A 25,652-nucleotide genomic window follows, 5' to 3' on the forward strand; every position below is an offset into this window, starting at 1 on the left:
TCTCCTACAGACAGCCCTAAAGCTTTTAGAGACCCAGTTCAGAACGTCAGCTTGGAGACTCCATTTCTGAAGAAACAGGTGACCCCCAATGGGAAACTGCCAGGAAATAAACAAATGGCTACTCCAGTGCCCAGGAAAGCTATGGCGAGATTGCTTAACTGGGCGGGGGTGGGGAGGGGAGGGGGAGGGGGGGGATGGCAAAACTTACCGATTGTTCATTTAGAGCAGAATTAGTAATAAAATCCCACCATAAAAAGGATTTTCAAAATGTTAGGTCCAAGAATATAGCCATTTTGCTTCATCCCCAGAAACCCCCCTGATGGGGTTTTACGACCCCTCCTCCCTCCCAGCAGTGCGTTCCTCACTATAAACAAATTTCATCCCAGCATTAGAACTAAACAATATTCATTAAGAATCCCGCCAAAGTGCAACATGTAAGTAAATCAAACCTTTGATGCTCTATTTTGCAAATTTCATGGGCCACTAGGGATAATTAAAAGGGCAATTATATAAAGTTGGTGCAGTTTTGAGAAACAAATGACATTTTCTGCTTTAAAGCAGTTGATAATTTGATATTTTGCTATTAGGGCCATCGTGTGTACTTTTATAGACAGGCAGCCAAATAAACAACAAATGTTCCTTAACAACCTCTAATGGCTGTTTTTGCCCACTAATATCACTCACCAATCTAGTCCATAAATCATACACTAAAAGATTAAGGTAAAGATAATGAAAAAGTATTAGAAGCCATTAAGCTAAAGGAGAAGGGAAAAATAAGGGGGGGGGAGGCTAAAAGCGTAGATTTCTTCTGTGCTTTTTGCAAAAACACCTAGCGAGGTCTGAGCTGGGAGCGTCCGAGTGGGCTCAGTGTTGTCACCAGATTTGACCAGCGCTCGCTCGCTCGCTCGCTCGAAAGCCGGCAAAGTACATTACAGCTCATGAAAAATACGGCGCCGAAACGGCTAGTGGCAGAAGCATTTAACTTCCTTGTTAGCAGCCTCCCCCAAGTGGCACTTTTTCACCAGCAAGTTGTTTATTATGTGCAGTGCCAGGCAAAACTGATTAAATGGGGCTCTTAAGAATCAAAGCGTTATAAATTCATGGAAATACAGAGAGCAATAAATTCCATGGAATTAAAAGCTTACTAGTGCTATTAGCATTTCAGGATGTTTGAATTGTTAATATTGATGCACAAAACTGATGTGCCTCTAAGACAAGGCGGACCACAGCGCCACATGTGAGATGCCAAAAAAAAAAAAAAAAAAAAAAAAATTCTTTTTTAAAATCATTGTCATTGAGGCTGGGCAGTTGTGAAAGCCACCAGATTGGAAAATGGGGTTGGGGGTGGGGCCTAATTACTCTCAAAAATTCTCATTTGCCCTAAAAAGCCAATCCCACCACAGAAGAGAGAAGAAAGATTTATACCCGAGAGGAAAACAAAACAAGCATAAAAAGTATCACGCAAAGGACCTGTGCTTAAAATGCACAGAAATTTTGTCTTAAATACGGAAGATGAGAGTTTTATCTGGTGACTCGGTCTCAGCAGGGAGCAGGAGCGGTGTGTGATGATCAGTAGGGTCTTGGCTAACACACAGTAGAAATAATATTCCATCTGATCACTTGGGAAAATATCATGGGGAGGTGGGCGAGCTGGGGAGGTGCCTGCTACATTTTCTGGGTTTGTCATGTTTCATTAGGGGCTTTTGCTGAAGTAGGTAAGGTATTCTTCTAAAGTGATTGGGGGGGGGTGGTAAAAAAAAAAAAAGTCAATTATTATGCCATTAGGGAAGTTATACCCCGTCTCTCCCAAGTGCAAGCTCTGAAGCCGTAATTCTGCTGTGCCTGCCTATTTCAATGCCTCTTTTCAACAGAAGCATGTCATGGAATCTTCACTGGGTAAAGGTGAATGTAGGGAATGGGCAGGAAGAAGGAACTATGAAGGAACGTGTCCTTCTTAAAGAGTTCACCAAGCTAATTTAACTCTAGTGGAGAAAGAAAATACTGCCCAGAAATTCTGGGTGACCCTTTGAAAAAGCAAATTGAGGAGAAAATGTATTCTAATTCTGGAACTTCAGAAAAAAACAGAGGGAGAAAAAAAAAAAATAACCCAAAGCTCTCAACCTAGACAGATATCAAAAACATCTCTTCATCCATCCCAGAGTTGGCCCAAATACACTATTTTTGAACATATCAAGGAAGCCTAATTCTTTTGATCAGAGAACCCCGCATGTAACAGAATCCACTGACCCATCACTGGTACGTGTAGTTATCTCTGGGGCTACGCTCCACATGTGAACATAACATTCTATCCACTGAAGCTGTCTGCTACTTCCCACAGAGGAACAGAGCCTGGTAACTACCAAAAAAAAAAAAAAAAGCAGAAAGGAGACAAAGAGGAAAAGCTAACAGAGGAAACAAATGCCTGTGTGTGTGCTTGCAACAGGCTTAGGTCCAAAGCACTGTTGTGGTAGCAACACCGTCCAGCATGGCTGCATTGCCAGACTTGATGTTCTGCCCCTGAGACAAGACCTACTGTGTGCGCACTCCTGGCAGGGGAGAAGAACAGATAGAAAACATCATTCTTGTGCTCATAAAAGCTTCAGAGTCTCCCTAGAGAAACAATCAATTACAAGGCGCCCATCATATGTTCTAAATCGAGAACTCAAAAGATTCATAGCAGACAGCTTCTCTGCCCGGTGGGATTTTAGGGTAACTTTAAGATGAGGCATAAACCCTCCAAAAAACCCCCCCTCTAAACAAGGCAGTTGTACAGCTGGCAATACTCTATACATATAGAATGACAGGGGCTGGGGGGGAGGCAGCTAACCACATGAAAATAAACAGTAAAAACAAACAGATTGCTGGAGAAAGTCTGCATAACGATGAATAGAAAACTGTACGTAATTTTCCCTTGCCAATGTTCTGCCCGTCGTAAGGTGGACCAACTTGACTGCCCATGTGGGGCTCTGGATAGGGCTAGCTGCAATAATAGCAAGCAAAAGCAGTGTGACCCTTACCATAGTGTTGTGTCTTATCAATGGAGTCAAGTGTTCTGGAGATAAAACAATATTTGAGAAAGAAAGTTGTATTTGTCGCTAACACACACCTGCTGCTTTTCTGGTCATTATTCCCTAAAATGACAGTAGGACAGAAGTTTGTCCAGCCTTGCATTGTAAACCATGCTACTCAGACCCTGGAGACAATGGACAGCACAGGGGGACTGTGTTGTAGGTTACAAATACTACATGCACACAGGCTTGGGTCTGTGTACGGGTGGGGGTCCCCAGAACTAATCCCACACTGACACTCAGGGATGCTTCACTGGGTGGGTGCGATCAAGAGAGACAGCATCCATTGCAGTAGGAGAGACCTGGAAGCTTCCATGTCTGTGTCCTGCAGCTACCCTGGTCCCTTCTTCTTTCTTCCTTATACAAGCTCATGCTTCTCTTCAGAACTAGGAACTTCTCTCCGAGTCCACTCGCACTGTGGTATTTCTCACCTAGGGTCAGACTATTATGCTAAGAAGACAGACACTGACACTATCTGCTTCTGATGACTGCCTGGGATGAAGAGCTCTGTCCCTCCTTGAAGGGTCACCTGACTGGGTTCCTATTTTCTGACTGGAGTTCAAACTCACAAAAGTCTTCCCAACGCTTCTGCTGAAGTCTTTAGAGGTATAAGCCACTTAGGAAGGGCTCAGGTCTAGCTTAGTTTCTGATCTGAAGACAAACACATCAGGGCCCTGGTCTTCCTGGGCTGGAAGTCACAGCACATGTTGGAAGGAGCGTGCCCTGACGTGCGTCCTTCCTTCCCATGGACACACACACTGGCCTCACAGCTCTACATGGACCTTCCTCCCTCTCCACCATTCAGTCTCCGGAGGCACACAGAGGACACTGGTGGTAGCTTGCACATACTCCTGATTGCGTGTATCCCTGTGACCTCCCTGGGACTTCAAGTGTCAGAACTGCATGAGGGATGATTTCTTGGATCCCAAAATATATTTGCAAGGAGATGCAGGGAAGGCATCACAGGTCCAGCTGGCAATCAAATGGTAATTTTCTCTTCACCTGCAACTGTCCTCCTTCATACATGTCTGCTTATATGACAGTGTAGTCTGACCCCAATACCACTGTAACGACATTTGACTGCAACCTGTAATACCAACCCAGGCACTCACCTTTCCTCAAGGCCACCTCAGCCATAAATCAAACTGCTTTCTTCTCCCGCCTAATCCTGGCACCCCTGTCAGGTACAAGAGTCTGGGATTGCTGGCTTCCAGCATAGCAGTGGACTGATACTCCCCGTCAGACCCACCTCTATCCAGCACTCCTTAAATACGGCCCGGCCCTAAGCCGCCTCCATTATGTCTGATGCCAAGTCTGCCCTTGAAGACATCCCTTGTGCTACCGTGGGGGAACTGGTGCCATGTAATAGGGCCTGGATTGGAAAGGGTACACAGTAAGCCAGATCAGGACTGGGGGAAGGAGACATGAGCCACAGGTAAGTGCCAAGTGAGTGGCCAAGACTGAGCCTTTTCCCTCTGCTGTGCTGAGCCCAATGACCAACTTGGAAGGTCTAGCCGTGGTGGCGACTGCCACACAGGAAGGGAGGATGACAGAGAAAAAGTCATTTGAAGGCGAGAAAAGAGAACAGGATTCAATTGCCTGTGAGTGTGTTTCTCATTCTGTCAAAGTTTTACTCCACTCCCGAGGCACATGCTAGGGAAGGCAGACACCTTTCAGAGAAGTCTCGACTCCATGGCACCCCCCACAGGAGACTCTTGCTCATTCTCCCACCTTTTCCATAACTCCTTTAGGTCTCGTATTGCACAGGACAAAATATCTCCCTGGTCAGCACCACTGCTTTCTCTGCCAGCTTTGAGCGCTGGAGGATACACATCCTGGTGTCTGAGGTCTACGGGACACTAGACTAACAGATGCTCTGGGTCTGCCAATGTCTGTGCCATTGCAAACAGGAAACAGAAGAGAGGAAGTGAAAAGTCAACCCTCCAGGTGTGCCACCTCACCGAGATCCTTTGTGAAGGCACTCAGAAGTACATGACCCATGGACACCCCCAGAGAGTTGGGGGGAGGTTGTGTGTAACCTATGCCTCCACCCTTGGAGTGCCTCACCAGCACGAAGGGAGTCTTGTCCAAAGTGGGTCACCTCAGGGGACAGCAGAGAACAATGAGGAGTTAGGCTGGGCGCAGCCAGACCTACATTGGACTATTTGGTAAAGCATCAGTCTCCTTTTGCTGAGGCCAGCAGGGGCCGAGTCTTACAGGACATCCGTGTATAAAATCTTCATGATACACTGATGGAGGTCACAAAGGAATCAGCATTACAGGAGAAAAGCCATGCCGTCAGAGTCACGGGGAGGAGATCTGAGCTGAATGGGCTGTTTCTTATCATCGGTGGGTTCTCAAATCAGTCAGCAATCTTATCTGATTTTTGCTTTTACTAAAAGCAAGAATTTAAGAGAGACATCATCAAAACTAGTATCTGATCGATTTCAGCAGAGAATGCTGCCCTTTTGGGTATTAACAGTTTGTTCTTAGATATACTGAAACTCTGCTTAAATGGGATTATACTCCTGCATCCAAGCTAAAATAGCACAGTGGGACAAATCGGAAGAATGAATCCTATCTCCAACACACACCAATTTTCTGGGCCCAAATGACTACTGTCACCCATTTCCGTTTGTGTGTATGTGTGTACACATATGGATAAAGAGGTGTGTGTTTATACGTATGTGCGTTTGAAGGTTGGTAGTTACCCTCAGGTGATGCTGTTGAGGAACTGGCCACCTTGGGGGGGATGGTTTTTGTTTATGTTATTATTAGTGTATTGGGGGACTGAGGTGGGGAGGGCTCACTTTGGGGAGTCACTTCTCTGGGTCTCTCCTTCTACTTTTATGTGGAGTCTAGAAACTATTTTTGAGCATCAGGCTTACATGGCTGAGCCCCCACCTTGTGTTTTAAGACAGGGCCAATGAGGCCCAGGGATTCGCGTGCCTGCTTCTTCCCGGGTTCCCACCACCACACCTGCTGTTTCACCAACACCCCAGGGACCAATCACCTCCAGGTCCGCAGGCTCGCACAGCAAGCGCTCCTGCCTCTCTCTTTAAAAATATTCCACACAGATATAAGAATATATATATATATACACACAGATATAAGAATATATATAGGACATGTGTATTTCTTTTTTCCCACATCTATTTTATCCACCTGTCACTTAATAGTACCCCCATTCGAGATGTTTCCATATCAGCACGCATAAGTTCATGTTCATTTCTACTGCAAATGTGGCAAAATGATGGCCCTCAGTGTCCCTCACCCTACACAGACAAGAGCTTCATTTACCAGTTTCTTCCTGATGGACATTTAGGGAATCTCTTTGTGTCATAGAGTACACTGTGAGTTACAACCTTGTACACAGGCCTTTTATCAGAAGGGCAGGGATAAGTCCTATCAATAACTGTCTGTGTTTCCCACTGCATCTGGGAAAGGAGGCAGTAACACAACTCACTGGAGAAAGAAATCCCGTTCTACCACTTCAACTACCCTATACCCAGGTTTCAAATTTACTACTACGAGTAGTGATAGCGTTGGGCGAACTGGTCATTGTCTAGGACTGGTATAAAAGCAAGGCTCGGAGAGGAACAGTCCAGACCATCAGCTATATGTCAAATGTGGGAGAACCAAACAACCTCCTAGGACTCTTCCAAAAAAAATTGTTTTTTATTGTTATTTTTTTGAGAAAGGGTTTCTCTATGTAGCCTCGATGTCCTGGAAGTTACTATATAGACCAGATTGGTTGCAAACTCATAGAGATCTGCCTCCACCTGCCTCTGGAGTGTTGAGATTAAAGATATGTGTACCTGGCTTTCTTCTTAAAAATTTTGACCTTTATTATTATCATCATCGTCGTATGTGTGGTGTATGTGGAGCTGGGTGCCATGATGCACATGTGGAGAGCAGAGGACAACTTCTGGGAATCAGTTCTCTCCCCTGGGATCTGGGGACCAAACTTTGTTCACCAGGATTGCATGGAAAGAGCTTTATCTGCTGAGCATCTGTCTGGCTCATGCCTAGGCATCTCTTAAAGATTTCCTTGCCTTGATGGTGGCCATAAGAGATCTTACAGACTCAGCAGAAAACTGCAGGAACCTGCATCTAATGGTACAAGTTAGGCTTCTGTGTGCCTGCCTGTTAGCAGGGTGTAGCTAGCCCACACCATGGCCCACGAGGCTAGAGGAGTTCCTCCATGTCCTCTTGCTTGTTCTTCTGCAATTTCTCTCAGTCTGTCTCTTCATACTTCCAACATATCCTGGGGCCATTCTTGCAGCCAGTTTTTGCTCAGTCTAATTATTATTTACTTTTAAATAATATAGTAACTTTGATGGTTTCATTTGTACTTAAACCCAACTAATTTGCCCAGACGTTGGGTAGACACTGTGCCAATGACCCAGCGAGCACACACAGGTGGGGGTGGGGGGGCACCTGCAAACCTCAAAACAGCAAATGATGAAAAGGGAGGCCTGAGCAGTGTATTACCAAACACACATTTCCTTCCACGGGAGTTTCTGAAGATGTGTGAGGACAGGGAACACTGGCCTTGCTGCCTGCTTCCCAACATTCTCTCTTCTAAGTTACTTTCTTTCCATGCACTCCATCAACGATGTTTTCTGAACAAAATATCAGAAGGGACAGGAGGAATAAATCTTTCTGAAGTCCACTGGCTCATCAACAAACTCACTTTCGCTGTAAAAATATAGATATCCTGGACTTTCTTGTCATAAAGACAGATATATACACATATGAGTAGTATATTTTATAAATGAAAATGGGGTTCTATACTGAGAACTCTGAGATGTGCCCAAGTCATCTCCTTATCTTCTTATCCCACAATGGGGCTTTCTCAGCGTTCTACTAACTCAGCAAGGATGTTACCATCTAGAGATACGGAGAATCTGGGTATTACGACACTGGGTATGTGATGTAGCATCTGCCTAGTATGGATAATGTTCTGTTTTACCCAGCATATACAACAAACTGCAAAATCTAAGTGTCATCCTTAATAGCTCCCTCGCCTTCAGAAATCCCACTCAATTCATTAAAAACTGCTGCCTAATTTTAGCTTCTAAACATCTCTTAAAGGTTTCTCCTTCCTGTCTATCCATCAGCTACACTATGGTCCATATCATGGTCATCTGTTGCCCAGTCTTCTCTAGTAGTCTCCTGCTCACTCCAGCCCCTTCCATCTCTTCCTTGGGCACTAGGCTTTGGTCATACTGGCCATGTCCCCTTCCTTATGCATGTGTCTTACATTCCCACTTGCTGGTGCTGCTGTGTGGAATACGACCTCTCTTGAACCCTTGGCAGTCTGGCTCTTTCTTTCTAGCTTCCCAGGCTGGAATGGCATCTCCCTTCTCAGCCGTCAGTGCACTTAGTCCTTATTGTGTAACAGATGAAAGCCAATGCTGCCCCACTCTTGTGCACACTGGCTCCATAAGGTCTCAGAAAAACTCATGCAGCCTCCTACAGCACTTGAACTATGCTGGCACACAGCAGCTAAGGCATGCTGCCTCCAACACTGGCCTGCTAGTAAGCCCTCCCGTTCTTCCACGGCCACATCCATCAGGTGGTAGTCTCAGCTAGGCCTGGTGAAGCAGATCCAAAAATCTGGGTAATTCTGGGTATTTCTTGGGCTACATAACATGTTCAAGTCCAGCCTGAGAAATTTATGAGACCTAGTCTCAAAAAGATTTTTTTTTTTTAATTTTTCGCCTTCTTTTTATTTTTTTCCTTTTTTAGGTCTTGGGACATAATTCAATGGTAAAGCATTTTCTTAGCAGATATATATTGTATAGCAGTTTCCTCCAAAACTAAAACATTCCATCCTGCAGGAAACTCCTTAAGCAAGAAGGTAAGCAACTCAAAATAGCTTCAGGAAGTCCCTGAAAGTAAGCGGATTCACTGGGCTCCTCCCTGCCAGAGAAAGAAATAAAAGCTGAGAGTCCTTCTCAGAGGGAAGAACCTGAGTTGCAAAGATTCTCAGAGGAGCTGAGCTGCAAAGATGATGATGAGACCAGACCAGCTGTCTGGAAGAAGCAGAATCCAGCCAAAACTGCCTGGAAGAGGTTTAGACCAGCCAAAAAGGACACTCTCCAACCTGCTGCACTACCTGCAGGCTGTGCCGTGTGCCCCGGGTTTGCCAGATCTTGTGAGCTGTCCCCCATGCTGGGGTGGGCATTAGTGATACAGTTGTCCTTTAGCCATTTCTGCTTCTGTAAGTAACCCCTCATCCATATTCCTGTAAGTAATCCCAATAAGTTCATTCATTCAGCAGATTGGACTTTGATGGTATTTGTATTTGGTCTGTTATGGGTTTCCTAAATGGGGTGAATAGATGAAAAAGTTTGCCACTTAACAGTATGGTACCCTAGATTTTTAATCGCCATACTGTCAACAGAGAAAAGTGGTATCACTTCTTAGTGTCCTTGAGTATAGGCTGGGCATATGTGAGATTCTAGAAATGGTCCAATGCCAGGTCTCAACTGAGCCTGCAGAAGCCTAGCCACTTCCTCTTTCACCCAAAGTTGACTACATTGGACAGCCCCACCTGCCAGGCATGCAGATACCCCCTCCTGGCTGGTCCCACCCCAGCTACCTTTCCAGTTGAATGCAGCCCTATGAATAGCCTGAAAGAACTCCACATGGAGTTGAATTCACATGGAGAAGGAATCACCTTTGCTGAGGTCTCCAAAGAGAAAGTCCTTACCGAAACTCTTGCTGCTTCCAGTGAACGAGCTGGTGCCAGGGCAGCTTGGGAAGCATCACTTAGAGAGGCAGAGAGGCTCACTTGCATGGTGAGAAGGGATGTATGGTCTGCCTTCCAGTTCTCAGGCACTGGCCGCCCCCAAGCCTCTTCCTATCCATGCATATTACATACTTTAGAGTGATCTTCCCAAGATACAAATATGATCATTATACTTTCTATCACTCACCCCATCACACACTATAAAGAAATTAAAATTAAAAGTTTGCAAACCCAGACCAAAGCCATGTATAGCCAGTCCAAAATCTCTACCTGTGACTCGGTCACCATCACTCCCCTGGGACTCACTATATTCTTTATGCTCAGCTCACCACAACACAGCCTGTACCAACACAAAACATGTGCATTCTCTGTAGTTCCTCCACACTTCTTTTTTTCCTCCAGATTACTTCCCTATGGAATCTTCTCCAACTTACAACACCTCAGCTGTAGGTCCTGAAAACAGCAGACATCAATCTATGGACATGTTAAATGAGCCACTGTCTACAAGGAACTTGGGGGGGGGGGGCGTGGCTACAAAGATGGCCCAAATACCTGAAGAAAGAGTGAACTAATGAGCAGTAGGGTCATTAGTAGTGGGCGTGCCTACTTCCCATTCTGGCCACATCACATGGCAGTGCTATGGTCTGGGATTGTGGATGAATTCTGGCCTCTGCTGTGAGCACTGGTACCCTTCCTGTAGGGAGAGGAGTACCTTCTAGCCACAGGGGCTGGGGGACAAAAACCAAACAAAATGAAATTACACTTAAAAGCATTTAGCAGGACCTGACCGACATATGTCAGATCTTCAATAATTCATCATTATTTACCTTTTTCTTTTTTCAGTATTGATGGTTGCTAAGCAAGTGTTCTAACACTTGAGTTTAACACTTCCCCAGCCCCCCTCAAATAAAGTTTTAAAGATAGTTTCCCTAAGCTGACCAAGCTGCCCTTGACTCACAATACACCCCAGGCAGTCCTTGAACTGTGATCTTTATTCCTCAGCCTAGCAAGAGGGTAGGTAGCTGGGGTTACAGGCCTGTGCCACCAGACTTGGCATCATCAAATGCTGTTCTTGTTACTTGCTGTGAGGTGAGCCTTAAATTAACTGCAAAGTAATAAAAGGTTTTCTTTTCAGGGTTCTCCATCCCCCCCCCATCATAAGCACAGAATCCCAGGTGCGTCACCTAGCACAAGGATGTGCTCACTGTATACCATCTCACCTAGCACAAGGATGTGCTCACTATATACCATCTCACCTAGCACAAGGATGCGCTCACTGTATACCATCTCACCGGGAAGCTGGGTGCCCAGACAAAACTCCCAGGCTCCCTCCATGAGCTCAGGCATGCAGCAATCAGAGAGATCCGAGCAAAGAGATCCCTATCAAGCAACTAAGCAGCTACCCACTGCTGCCCTTCTCAGAGCTCTTTGTAGCATTTAAGGAGAGTCATTGTTATCCTAGATAGAAATATGAACTGTTTAGATTCTCACAGAAAATACTTCACTAATATACACCCGTTATTTTTAATTTTTAATATCTACTTATTTTCTTAAGAGACAGGGACTCACTATGTAGCTCTGGCTGGCCTGAAACACTTTCTGCACTCACTCCAGCCTTCCATCCAATTTGTAGAGACCTGCTTACTTCGGTCTTCTGAGTGGTGGGATAATCTTATAGAGATACTTCAGTAATATATACAAAATTGCAACATGAATCAATATACATTCCTCAGGCTCAAATATACACAATTTTCACCCAGTGTTTCCCCATCATGGGAAATCACCCTTAGTCAGTGCTTTTCATCTGGGACAAACATCATTCAGCTGACACATGGCAGGGTCTGGGGATAATTTTGGTTATCCTGCCTCTGTGAAGGTAGGGATGTTCACTGGTATGGAGTGAGCAGAAGACAAGGAATGTGCAGAAATCATACTGCATTAACAAAGCACAGAACCGCCCCATAAGGAGTAACTTAGTTTGAAAGTCAACAGTGTTTTCATTGAGGTCCAGATACTCTCCTTTGGGAAAAAAACGAGGCAGGCTCCCAAGGTGACTGCACAAACTCCATTCTTTCTGACCCTGAATGGTCAACAAAGTGGGAATGGTTAAAAAAAAAACCCACAGATTTGGGCAATGAAGTAATAGTAATGTTGCTGTTTTCAGACGTTATTGGAAGGCAATGGCAGGTAACAGATTCTCAAACTCTTAAGCATTAGGAGCTGTATTCTCGATGGATTTCTAAATAACTATAATGTGAACCAGAAATATAATTTTCAATGTTCTAGAAGATACATTTAATAAGTTAAAACAAATAAAATTAATTTTAATAGTATATTTTCTTAAATATAATGAATCTAAAACATCCCCTCAATGTATTATTAATATATAAATTCATCAGATATTTTACTCTTGTCTTTTAAAAATTCTTTATGGAAGTTACACATTTGGCCCCTGTGAATTTAGCCTAGGCACATCTCATGTGTTCAAGAGCCACTGACATCTGAGGTTACTCCGTGACAAATATGCAGAGAAAAAGATTCCTGGAAGGACTGTTGCCCAGACCCTGGGGATAACTTGAAAGCCATGTGTGCTTTCTTACACATGTTCTTCTCGCTGTTGCTTTTATGATTTGAATTATCATATAGAAGTAAAGACGGATCAAACTACACGCACTTTGAAAGGACAAAGAGAAAAGATGCCCTGTGAGGCTTCATGAATGCATCCTGCTCACTCATTGAAAATGATGGATTGTGGGGATTTCAGAGAACGGGTTGCTGCCATGTATTCCTTTGTTTGATGGCAAGGTCAAGGCCATTCTTGCCAAGTGGGTCCAGAAAGCCAATCTCCTACTACCTCAAAACACATCCTAGTAGTGACAAAGAGCCTTTCTTCTGGTCTCCTGGATAGGCAGGGCTTTTGTGCACACTCACACATGAATACCCACATTTGGACAGAGTGAATATCTGATGACAACATTTCTACACGTTACTCTAGGGGCACAAGCTTATTGCTCGATTTTTGTTTTCTTCCTTCCTTCCTTCATCCATCCATTCATTCATTCACTGGAGGGAGGACCTGGCCTCAACCTTCTAATCCTCCTGCCTCACCTTCTTAGAAGCAGGATTACTGTTTTGCACACGATGCTCAGCCCACGTACTCTTTAAATGTGGCCTGTATGTACCAGTTCCGTAATAAGCTTGGAACCAGTGATTCTCATGAACATTTCCAGAAAGCCTTTTTGCAAACAAAAGTTTAGGATTTAGAAAGCTTGCAAGCTCAGCGATTTTTGTCCGAATTCAGGAGTTCCAGGGCACCAGTGGTAAGGCCCTGTATGATCTTCATCCTTAAAACAAGACTGTAATGTACCTATTATCTGACTCAAATTTATAAAGACAGGACAGCCGGGTCCTTCCGAGCGGCCCCACACCACACCATCCCCCTTGAAGGTAGCTGAGGGCAGGAGAAGGAAGATGGTTTCAAATTTTAGTATCAGTCTTTGGAAATCAGATTCCATTTCTACTCAAGATCTTAACTTGCCCCCTAAATTTTGGGCAGGGAACAAAAGGTCTGGCTGTGTTCCCCCTCTGTTTCTATCAGTCTTTCTCTAATAAGGTATGGCATGTTTAGGAATAAAAACACTTCAGCATCTTGAAATTGTATTTAATGGTAAAGGTGATCCGCCTTCTTGAAAACTTACTGTGAGCCAGTATTTACCAGGTCTTCACTGGGTGTGGGAGGACACCCTAAAAACTTGGCATGTAGGAAATCCCAGTGCCTCTCCCAACTCTCCAATAGGGGAAGGACCAGTTTTGATCCAACTGTTTTAACTCAGGACAAAAGACTATTTTAACTCAGAAGGCCACAAAGCTAAAGAGTAGGGCTGAGTCCCCAAGCTGAGACTCTGAACCCCAAACTTTTAAGCAACAACACAAGACCCACTGTAGAATCTTTCCAGTGTCCCTGTAAGGTGGGTCCCTCATTTCACAGTTGGAGACTAGTGACGGAATGTGCTAGTCCTGTAACCATACCCGAAAAAATGGCCTCTATAGGCTTACTTCACCAGCCTGCCAAGACTTACATCACAGACTGAATTAAACAAGCTCCATGGCCACCACACTGGCACCTAAAACCACCACGTTGGTTTTACATTTCCATTAAAAACCAGTTCTGTTTTGAAGCCCTTATGACAGAACCAGAGATGTTCCCAAGCAGAAATATGACTTTCAAGTGGCTTTCTGGGAATGGGGAAACAGAGTGTGACCCTAGCCATTGGGTCTGTGATCCTAACCCTGGATCCTAGCTTTGGCCTTTCCTCCAAAAAACGCCCAGCTCATGGAAAGCTAGAACAGGTCTGGCAAAAGAAGTGTACTTAGCTTTTGCATTTTCCTTCCTCTGTAATCTGCCATCCAGGGCTGGATCACAGGTGGCTGATGGAATCTGCACACCAAGGCAAAAACCACCAGAGACAGGGCAGAAGCCCCTATGCATCTCTACAGCTCAACCCTGAACGGCACTTCACTTAAGGTTTGTGAATGAAGATGCGCCCTGAAGCACCCAGGTCTGTCCTCAGGGTGTGATGGCTTTAGTGTACCTGGCGGCTTCATTCTGGCCTCTGGGGCACCAGAGCAGAAGGAAGCTGGCTCAATGGGGAAAGGACTGAAGGAGAAACTTACAGAAGAGTCTCCACTACAGAGCCCAGGGCCAAGGGAAGCAGTCATCAGTGGGTAATAAAGATGCTACCAAAGGAGTCTGGAGGAACAGCACCTTAATGCCAGCTGCTGAGGATAAGCCAGAGAGAGCAGAATTAGTGATTGTTTGCTCTCTCGTTGCTAGGAGCCTCCTGGAGACTGGTCAGCGGGTCCTCTACAAAACAATGAGGCTGATGCACCCATCTATTCTCCTAAGTGTCATGGTTTGTTTAATGAATAACTTTATTAATTTATTTATTTGGTTCACTGCTGGCATTTAAAGTGCAGTGCAGAACAAGCAGATACTCGATGAGGTTTGCTGAACAAAAGGAGGAATTTAAAGATGGAGACCCCGGTGCAGTGACCACCCACTGAGACGTCCCTTTAGCATCCTGGCTCCCTCTACCTGTCTATCCTTTCCGACCCGGGCTGTCCCGAACACTGTGGACAAATCAGAAAACACACACAGCCTAAAGAAATAAACCAAACTTGTGGACTTCATTTGTCAGTGTTGACCTCAGACACGTAAAGGACAGTAACAACAACAACAACAAAATACACTGTTTTACTTCTTAAATTAAAAAAATAAATAAATGCTGGCCCACCACTGGCAAAGTTGCAGAGAAATAAACATTTGAACCAGTACTGGTAGCAAATGCAAACCGGTGCGTTATGAAAGGCATGGTGGTGGTGGGATGTGGGGAGAGATCAGAAATTCTGTAACCTACACCAAAGAAAAGAAGTTGAGAGGCATCTGTGTTCAGTGGACCTATGGCAATATATAGTACAAAACCTAGCCACAGCCTCAAGACAGGACAATGAGAAGGAGTAACATGCTAGAACTTCCAAAAGGGCGATGCCATATGATGCAAGCCAAGGGCCTTATGGAACACTTCGGGATGGAGGTGCGGCTTAGAGGCAAAGCTCCTGTCTAACATGTGAGGCACTCTGCTGGAGCCCTAGACCACCAAAACACAAACAAAGCACAAACAAAAAGTCACCAAACTCCCCGATGAAGGGAAGTGTTGCCTATGTGATATCACATTTTTAAATGTGTATAGGATTCTATACGTTGTACTCTTGTTAAATACATATGTATCCAGTGTCACCATAGAAGGAAATGTCTGTCTCTCTCTGCATGGTGTGTGTGTGTGTGTGTGTGTGTGTGTGTGTGTGTGTGTGTGTGTGTGTGTGTTATTCTCAGTGCCATGATTTTAGATCGCTTGTACTTTGTGTTTGGTCTATTTTCCTACCATTTAAAATTCCTACCATGGAGGCTCAACAGTTAAGAATGACTTGCTGCTCTAGCCAAGGACCAAAGCTTGGTTCCCAGAACTCACACTGAAAAATTCACAACCTCCTGTAACTCCAGCTCCAGGAGATCTCTGGGGGCATCTGTACATGCATACACATACATGTATACACTCACACAAACACAAATAAAACTAATGCACTAATGACTATGCCTCTGAGGAGCAACAAGCAAGAAAACCTCCATGCCTGTGTTCTGGGAGCTGGAAGTACTTTTGAATTTTTTCAGAGTAGTCTCAATGAAACTCAACCGTGGGGACACCTGAAGGTCTAACCATAAACAAATTAAATGAATTGACTTGCTGGGGCATCAGAAGTGGGATAGGGGTGGGGTGGAGGGGTGACTTACATTCAGGATCATAAAAAGAGGTGAGGGTGAATGGCTAGCCAATGAAAGGACCCACAGTTCCCACCTCGTGTGCTGCGAATCAAGTCTGAAGGGTGACTTCAGGCAAGAGAAGAAATATGCCTCATAACTTAATGTTTAGAAACTTCCTGCTCCAAATTCATGCAAACTACACTACAAGCAAAACACATGGTCTTGGATCCATGGGATGATGTGATGCGCATCAAATTAATAAATTCATTGAAGAGAAACTAATGGGGAATGTAAAATCTCACCAACATTTAATTCTCTTTTTTACATTTATTTATTTGGGGACGGAGAGGGTGCATGCCACAGCATGAGTGTACAGGTCTGACAACATCTATTGGAGTCAGTTCTCTCTATCAACATGTAGTATCTGGGGATTGAACTCAGGTCCTCAAGCTTGGCAGCAAGCATCATTACTCACTGAGGCATCTCAATGGACCCTCCACAACCCTTTAAATCTAATTATATTCTTGGGCTGGAGATATGGCTCAGCAGTTAAGAGTAATGGCTGTTCTTCCAGAGGACCTGGGTTCAATTTCCAGCACCCACATGACAGCTCCCAACTGTCTATAACTCCTGTTCCAGGGGATCCAATGCCCTCATACCTACATACATGCAGGTAAAACAAAAATGCATATGAAATAAAAAATAAATATATCACAAAAATGTTTTTAAAAAACCTAATTATATTCTTTCACAATGCCTCACACAGAGACGTCAGCATTCACAATAAACGAAGAGGGATGTAACTAAAAACGCAGGACAGCAGAAGGAGAGGACTTAGCAGTGACTCACCATGACAACCTTCAAGTTCAGGTACAGATATGGGGGACTTAGGGGACTACTCCTGACAGGTTAGAGATGAGGGCTGGAAAACAGAGTACCAAGCACCAATGCATGGGGATAAATCTCCACACCAAAAACAATGGTGAGACACACATAAGTGACGAACTGTTTAGGTGAAGTTACCAGGGATATTTTCCATCCCATATTCTTTGCTCTTATCATTATCTTAATAATGTTACAATGTAATGGAAAAATAAGCATATTGTTCAGAATCACCCACAAGGTGACTCGCCCAGTAGCAGGTTAATGGCGGCACTCAGTCCTCCAGTACATCTCTGCACATTGCTTTTCCTCTTGGCCACCCATCCCCTTCATGCTTGAGGATGAGAGGCTCATCAGGAACTGGGAACATGATCAATGATGTTTCATAATGTTTTGAGTAAGAGAGACTTCTGATGTGCATAGTTAACTTGAAAGACGAGTGCAGCCATCAAAGACTACCCATATTAGTAGAAGGAAAGGGTGGCAGACGGACTTGTGGCTCAGGTTCAAACTAGTTCCTTACTAATCTAGAGAGTAAGTTAACCACACCAAGCTACAGTGCAGTTGAGAATATTAAAACAGTGCACTCTATACAGAGATTCAAGTGCAGCCCTGATTTCTATGCCACTGAATTAAAAGGGGGAGTTGGAAAGGGGCAAAAACTGTAAGATCGTGTTGTTCTTCTTTCCTCTCTGGCTGAACTATGACACAGACATCCCAGAAGTCAGGCTGCAAGGTTTGGGGACAAATGTGTGACCCTAACAAAGGGAAGGGTGGAAAGGAAGTAAGGAAAAATCATGTAAGCATCTGAGTTCGCTTTTCCTTGCTGTGACAAAATACCCAAGAGAAAGAACTTGAAGGAAGAAAAGGTGTCTGGGCTCACTGTCTCAGAGGGTCCAGCCCATGGTCAGCTAGTCCTGTTGTTTCTGGCCTGATACAAGGCAGAGTATCATTTACATTATGGTGACCAGGAAGCCAAGAGGAAAAGAGACTGGAAGTGTCTTCTTCCTCCAGCCAGTTCCCACCTTAGAAACAACCAATCAGGTTCAATCATTTCTCAACAGAATCAGCTGAGAACCAAAACACTTAGCACAAAAGGTCTTGGGGACATTTTGTATGTAAACCATGAGACCATCTAACTAGTCATTAGGTGAACTCAGAACAAATTAGGGAATTAAAACTCAAATACATTTTACTGTCCTTAAGGTCATAACAAACTTCATATAGACACACACGATGATCAGGTCTTTGTTATCATCTCTTTGACCTCTTAATACTGGGTGATATGATGGACAACCTTCAAAACACCTCAATTAATTTTTCACTCACCACAATTTTCTCTCTCTCTCTCTCTCTCTCTCTCTCTCTCTTCTCTCTCTCTCTCTCTCTCTCTCTCTCTCTCTCTCTCTCTCTGTGTGTGTGTGTGTAGACCAGAGGACAACCTCAGTCATTGTTCCTAGGGTACTGGCCACTCTGTTTTCTAAGACAGTCTCTCATTGGCTTGGAACTTGCTGAAAGGGCTCAGGTGGCTGTCTAGCAAGCCCCAGGCATCCTTATGTCTCCCCTGTCCCCAATACTGGAGTTACAAATCCATGTCCCTATGCTTGATTTTCTGCATGGATCTGAGGCTAACCCTCAGGTCCTCACCTTTGTGTGAAAAGTACTTTACTGAATGAGCTATTATCCTAGCCCTTCCTCCCACGGTTGACCCTGATTCCTCCATGTCCTTGATAAACGTTTCCGCAATGGTGGTTTTCAAACCCTGGCTCATTCATGTTCAAGCAGCATTCCCGTGGTGAGTGGACGAAGTTTAGTGTCTTACATATCTCTTATATACCTGTAAATCCTGCACTGATAGCCCCTAGCTAGGATATTTTTGGACCTGCAGATCCACAGGCTCATGGGGATCTCATCTGAGTGAGAACGAACAGCTGCAAACCCCAGTGTTCACCACTACACTCTGCCCCCTTCCTTCGTCACCCAGGCTGTGCCAGCTCACCAACATCCCTACTCCAAGCGATGGCAGTTCCAGCCTATTAGAAATAGCTTGGAGTAAAAGTTCCAGCCCTCCACCCAATTCCCTTCTCTGTTTTCCTATAGAGCATCCCACCAGTGAATTCTCTTAGTAATATACCCTGTCACGCAGGAAGAAAGTCTTTGAGTCACCTTTGACAAAACATCATGTCTCCACTAGAAAAGTCTCCAGCTTACCTTAAATAAACTCCAACAGCAACGGCGTCTCACCAGCCGCTGTGGCCACCGGCAGTCAAAATCATCTAGTCTTCACTGTATCTCAGAGGGATTCACAGATACCCTCATAAACGGCACCCCTCCTTTGGCCTCCTCCACGCACAGGCTATTTTCGGGTCAGGGTATTTGAGCGATGCACTTAAAGCATGCATTTGTTACTGTCCTTCCAAAGATCTCGTTTTTCTAAGAATACAGTAAGTCGTGTTTCTCCTTGACCTTATGCCCTACCACCCCTTGTTGGCTGCTACCAGCAAGACACTTCTCGCAGAGCATGCTCCAATGTGTCTGCTCCAGAGGGAGGCTTCCATGGACTGCCTAGCTAGAGCTGTAGCCTTCCCTCGGGCATCTGACCCCTCTCCCCACACTCCATTCTCATCAACACGCTCATGAGGTCTGCCCGGCCATGCCCACTCTCCAGAGCAATGGGCAGAGGACCTGGCCACTGCTGTCCACTGCTGCTTCCCCACCGCCACCGCCACTGCTGTCCAATGGAAGCAGCAGGCTCGGCACACACGTCACTGGAACTACGACTACTTACTGTAAGTAAAAACACAGCCGAAACACAACTTAGTCATTTTACGGAGGCCAACGGATCCAAACTGGCTGTTTCAGTATGCCGTCAATAATGAAAAGCATGCAAATTTTTCATACGTTTTCAATATGAGAGCCTTGAAATACTTTGCGGAGCTATACCCACACCACATGTAAGTCCTGGCTAACCATAGGACAAGTGCTCCACAACCACAAGTGGAGAGTGGCTCTCCTACAGGACGGGGGAGGTCCTAGCACAGTGCCTGGCCCAGAGCAGGCATTTCCTAAAGACGGGGTGAACAGACAAGCAAAGGAATCAATGTACCTTACAGACTGCATTTATTTACATTACGGAAACGAAGTTTAAAAAGCCTCATAGTGTGTATTTATAACTTAGAAAATGATGCTCCAGTATGCACCTTCACTTAAAAACAGGCTTGAGGGCTCAGTGGGTAAAGTGATTCCCAGGAAAGCATGAGGATCCCAGTTCAGACCTCTAGAACACATGCAAAGTCAAGTGCACACGCCTGTGATCCTGGCACTCTGATGGGCAGATGCGAGGCAGAGACAAGAGAACACCCAGAAGCTTGTCTAAAACAAGGTTGTAGGCAAGGGAACCTGAACTACACACACGCACGCATGCATGCACGCACGCACACATGTACACACACACGCCATACTACACCACACCACACCTCACCAGTCTTGAATACAACCCACTAAACCGATTGCCTAACTCACAATTGGTCTCAACTCCTACTCTGAAAAATCACTGCTCTAAACTTCCAAGTTGCACAATTTGTAATGAATGGCTCTCTAGACACTTCCTCTGACCTCTAGCAACTAACTGCCTGGCACTCTCAGAAGAAGACTGGCAGGCAAAGAGGGCTCTTCAAGTACCACATGAACGAATGGACGGAAATGATCCATCCACCCAGTGATGCCAATTTGCTTTTTTATTAAGAGTCATTTTATGTAACTTATCACACTGTCAGGTAATTAACAAAACATGTAATTACCTTTAATTATATGCTACATATGGACTAGTACACAAAATTCAAGGGGGACGCTGCAGGATTTTCACATTTCAAAATGACTGGGTTTGAACACAGTAGAAAAAATTGAGGAGTTTTTTTTTTTTTTTCATTTTTTTCCCTACCCATCACCCTTTATCCAAAGACCTCAGAAGTGTAATAGTTCACATGAGGGGCAGAGAACAAGCAAATGATTAAGCTTCATTTCATCTTTACAAAGTCTCAATCATGAGGAGTCTTTTACAAAGATACCACGAACATCAACTCTAAAGCTAGCCCTGAGCAGAAGTCATCAGGTCAAGCACTGACGTGTGATGGAAGGTTCCATCCGGGCCACTGCCATCATAGCACCACTGAGAACTGAGCGAGAACATGAACAAGGTTCCCATGCACGTACGGTCCCCATTTTTGTTATCTCTATGTGTGCATGTTTGGGTACGTGTTCCTGTCCGGGTCCACATGTGTGAAGGCTTGGAGAACACGCTGGATGTCATCCCTCTTCAGACAGTGGCTGCTCTCACTGGCTTGCTGAATATGATGGGTCAGCTGGCCAGTGCTCGGAGAATCTGTCTCTGTTCCTCAGCTCTTGATTCCAAGAGCATGCCACCATCCCCACGCATTCTGTCTGTTCCATTTCTCATGTGGTTTCTGGGGATCCAACTCAGGTCCCCAAGCACAATACTAACTAGCTCCCTTGCTGAGTTTTTACACATTTACTGGTTGTATTTGTTCCTGGAAGTTCTGAATCATCCAAGAAAAGTGAGATTTACTGCATTACTGTTAAGCTGACCAGCTGCCACCTCACATGAGGACTTCTATGATGTTTGAGGTGAACAGTTAAAATATGTGAGCCATGGGGTTGAGAGCACTGGCTGCTCTTCCAGTGGTCCTGAGTTAGATTCCCAGCAACCACACGGTGGCTCACAACCATCTATAATGGGATTTGATGCCCTCCTCTGGCCTGCAGGCAAACATGCAGGAAGAACACTGCATATGTAATAAATAAACAAATCTTAAAAAAAAAAAAATGAGCCATCGGCAGATGGAACACCAAAAATGCCATTTTAAAGGTATGGCTGGGGCTGTGGAAACAGCTCAGAAGGAGAGCTCTTGCCAAGCACATGTTTTAATCTTCAATACCACGAGGGAGGGGGGAAAGCATGTATGTATTCCTTTCCTGTTTTTGTTTAAGGTGTATGGTTGTTTTGGCTGCATGTATGGTTTAGCACCAAAAGAGGCCAGAAGGCAGTGTTGGGTCCTGGGAACTGAACCCTGATCCTCTAGAGGCACAGCAAGGACTCTTAAGCAATCTCTGAGCTATCACTCCAGCCATGCCCTCCTTCCGTTTTTCATCGCTCACTGTAAAATACAGCCACATGCACATGCCTACCAATACTATCTTTACTATGAAATACATTTTCATGTACATCTGCAGAAAACCAATTCCACTGAGCATCTTTCTCTGAAAAAATCAATATGTTTAAACTATGTTTTCTTGGCCAAAGAAGAGGCAGCTCTTGTTTACACAGGAAGTTAGTTTAGGATCATGACAATGGGGATAAAGAATGGCCAAGCTGGTTGTGGTGGTCCACACTGCCAGCAGGATTTGCTGAAGGAGGCAGAGACAGGAGGATCACGAGTTCAAAGCCGGCCTGTTCTACATAGTGAGTTCCAGGACAGCCAGAACTACATAGTGAGACCCCAACTCAAAAAAAAAAAAAAAAAAAACAACAACAACAAAAAAAAACCCACTACAACAAAAAAGCAGCCGAGTTTGAAAACCAACAATAAGATTTAAAAGTTTAACTGCTGAGAGACCCTATCAATTTGAAAAAATATAAAAATACCTATAGAACAAAATCTAGGCTTTCCATTAGTCTATCCCTGCTAAGAACATTGCACGCCACCACTCTACTGGACTTAGGAGTCAGAACTCAGGAAAATTTTAAGCAGTTTAAAACTATATACACCTTGGACAATCTAAACTGCTTACACTACAAGGAAGAAGTTAGTGTCCAAGCAGCACAGACTACATGATTCCATTCACACCTCAAGTAAGCAAAGCTACCAGGACAAAGTATAGTAATGCCTGTCAGTAGGTTCAACCGAGGGCAGAATGAAGAAGGGCTGCTACCTGATGCAAAGACTTCCTTCTTGGCTGATGAAACGATACACGGTGTAAAGTGGTAGGCAGCAAACTCAAAGCACCTGTACAGTAAACACACTTTAAACAAGTGGATCGAACTATGTGTTAATTATAAATTCAAGAAATCTGAATATGAAACACTAAGCTGCCTAATAATTTACAACAGCATTGTTGTGGAAAGTACAAGAAAGTCGACTTCACACTTCTGTGCTGGGCACCTGCTGTTCCTTGCTCTGGGTCACTTTCAAACAGCAACCATAGTTACCCTTTCTAACAGTCATTATTAGCAACTGAGTCTGTCTTCTCTCTGGAATATAAACCCTGTAAAGACAGAGACTACATCTTTTTAAGGAGGACCTATGCTCTGAGAGTACAGCAAGAACTATTAATAGAGATCTGTGCTAACAATTAATGTGTGTGTACAGGTACATCTACACGAATAAATGAATGAGAGTTAGGGAGGGAGGGAGGGAGGAAGGGAGGGATAGAAGGAGGGTTAGATTGGAGTGCTTCACTCCATAAAGAAGTTATGGATGGTCTGACCTCTTATATTTGCTCCTCAGTCTGTTCCAGTCTTCTGTTTACTCAAAAACATTTCCCAGCAGCCCTTGAAACTTCATGGAGCCTTTCCCTAATCTCATCAATTACATGTCAAGAGGTGTCATGTAAGTAATCTTTAACTTTTGCTTCAAAGAAAATGGAGTAGTCTGGGCTCCCCCATGTTGTGGTAACAACTTAGCTTCAGCCACACAGATAAGGAGAGAGCCCTAGGGAAAGGGAGAGAGGACACAGAGGGCCTCACTGGCCAAACGGGGAGTAGCTGGATCGCTACATGACTGAAGTCAATGACAATTTGATTTCAAACACTAACTGCCGCAGCATAGATTGCAGCCTGGCCATATCAACCCAGACATGGGTGTGTGGTGTATCTAGACAGAGTAGTCCAATGGCTAGCTCAGGTGATCGGTTGATCATATTCCGGCCAGTGGAGTCAACTAGCTAAGCAATGAAGATTTTGTTACACTGTGTCCACAGCATGTTCATGGGTTAATAGGAACATAATTTAATTTAAATGCTGAATCTTTTCTTCTGTCTTTCCATTTTAAAAGGAAAAAGGTTTTGGGTTTTTTTGTTTGTTTGTTTGTTTGTTTTGTGAGTGTGTTTTTTTAAACCAAGGGCTCTTATAGCCCAGGCTGGTCTTGAACTTGTTATGTTGGCAAAGTTGGCCTTGAACTGCTGCTGGTCCTCTAGGCTCTACCTACCTAGTGATGGTATGGCAGGCCCACACCATCATGCCTGGCTACCCAGTGCTGCCCAACCAGACAGTTCTGATCATGACTCTGCATTTGGAGTTGTTTGGTATTTGTAAAAGTAAATCTGTAGCAACCAACCTGTTGCCCAACTGAAATTACCAAATTGCAGTTTAAATTTGTAATGAATTATGCCATCTTGCAATAAAGTGACAATTGAAACAAAAATAACCCCACAGATCATTTGAATGGAGCACCTTAGAAGGGTGCTGCTGTTAAGGAAACGCTCGACTCATACAAATACAGTCTTCAAAAAGAACGAATACATTTCAATTAGCTGGAAAGCATTTTAAATCTTTAAGAAATCATCCATACTATGCAAGACACAATGAATGCAAAGTGTGAATATGCACTGTAGCTCCTTCATTTAACATTTAAAAAAAAAAAGAAGCTCAAATTGGGGTAGGAAAAAAATTACTGTAATTGTACTTTCCTTGAAGATTTTTTTTTAAACTTTCTTTACAAATAAATTGATCGTTTAAAAAAAAGCAGAAGTGCCACATAAACCATGAAGCATGGGGATGTCTAACATCTGAAGACAATATTATCTGGGCATGGTGGTAGAACCCCAGCACATTGGGGGCGCCCAACAGAGGATCCCTGAGGTCATGACCCAGACAGACTAGTCTAATTGGTAAGCTCCAGGTTCAGTGAGAGAAGCCATCTCAGACAATTAGGTGGATAATGACTGAGAAAAGTACCTCATATTGGCATCTAGCCTCCAAACAAACACTCAGAAGTATAGACACAAATGTATACCAAAAATACACATCTGTGTCTGTGCACACATAATACACCTGTGTGTGTGCATCTGTGTGTGTGTGTGTGTGTGTGTGTGCATTCTTCAACTCAAGTTCCGCAGAACTAAATAACAAAATGATAAATTTTAGAAATCGGGTTGACTCATAGAAAATGCTTTCCTCTTACTGCACAAGTGCCACACATATGTATCTATACATACATGTATGAATTGGACTTCAGAAGATCTTTGACCCTGTCTAAAGGCAAATTTGGAGTCAAAAGAAAGATGGAGTGGACACTATAGAACCCAAAAAATGTCAAATTATCGAATGTTTATTGAGAATAAAAATGAAGGTTTCTTATAAGGAACAAAAACCAAGCTAACAAAAGCAGAAATGGAAAAAAAAAAAAAAAAAGATTAAGCAAACTTTCTTTTTAAAATGTTTTTTTTTTTTTTTTGATATGCATTGGTGTTTTGCCTGCATATGTATCTGTATGAAGGCGTCAGATCCACTTGAGTTATTGTGAGCTGCCATGTGGGTGCTGGCAATTGAACCTTGGCCCTCTGGAAGAACAGCCAGTGCTTCTGACCTCTGAGCCATCTGTCCAGC

At 44.1% G+C, this 25,652-nt stretch overlaps 1 protein-coding gene across 7 annotated transcripts in view; it reads right to left on the minus strand.

The window, feature by feature from the left end:
* Foxp1 (forkhead box P1) overlaps nt 1-25,652 on the minus strand; it is a 395,763-nt gene that overhangs the window by 314,801 nt on the left and 55,310 nt on the right. Inside the window, exon 3 of one of the 7 annotated variants that reach the window (XM_028872718.2) lies at nt 12,937-12,939. The exons of the other annotated variants lie outside the window; for them this stretch is intronic. The gene's annotated coding sequence lies outside the window, so the exon portion shown is untranslated. The remainder of the gene's footprint in view (nt 1-12,936; nt 12,940-25,652) is intronic. 7 annotated transcript variants of the gene reach the window in all.

Source organism: Peromyscus leucopus, chromosome 3, assembly GCF_004664715.2.
Source record: "Peromyscus leucopus breed LL Stock chromosome 3, UCI_PerLeu_2.1, whole genome shotgun sequence".
In the NCBI taxonomy this organism is placed as follows: Eukaryota; Metazoa; Chordata; class Mammalia; order Rodentia; family Cricetidae; genus Peromyscus; species Peromyscus leucopus.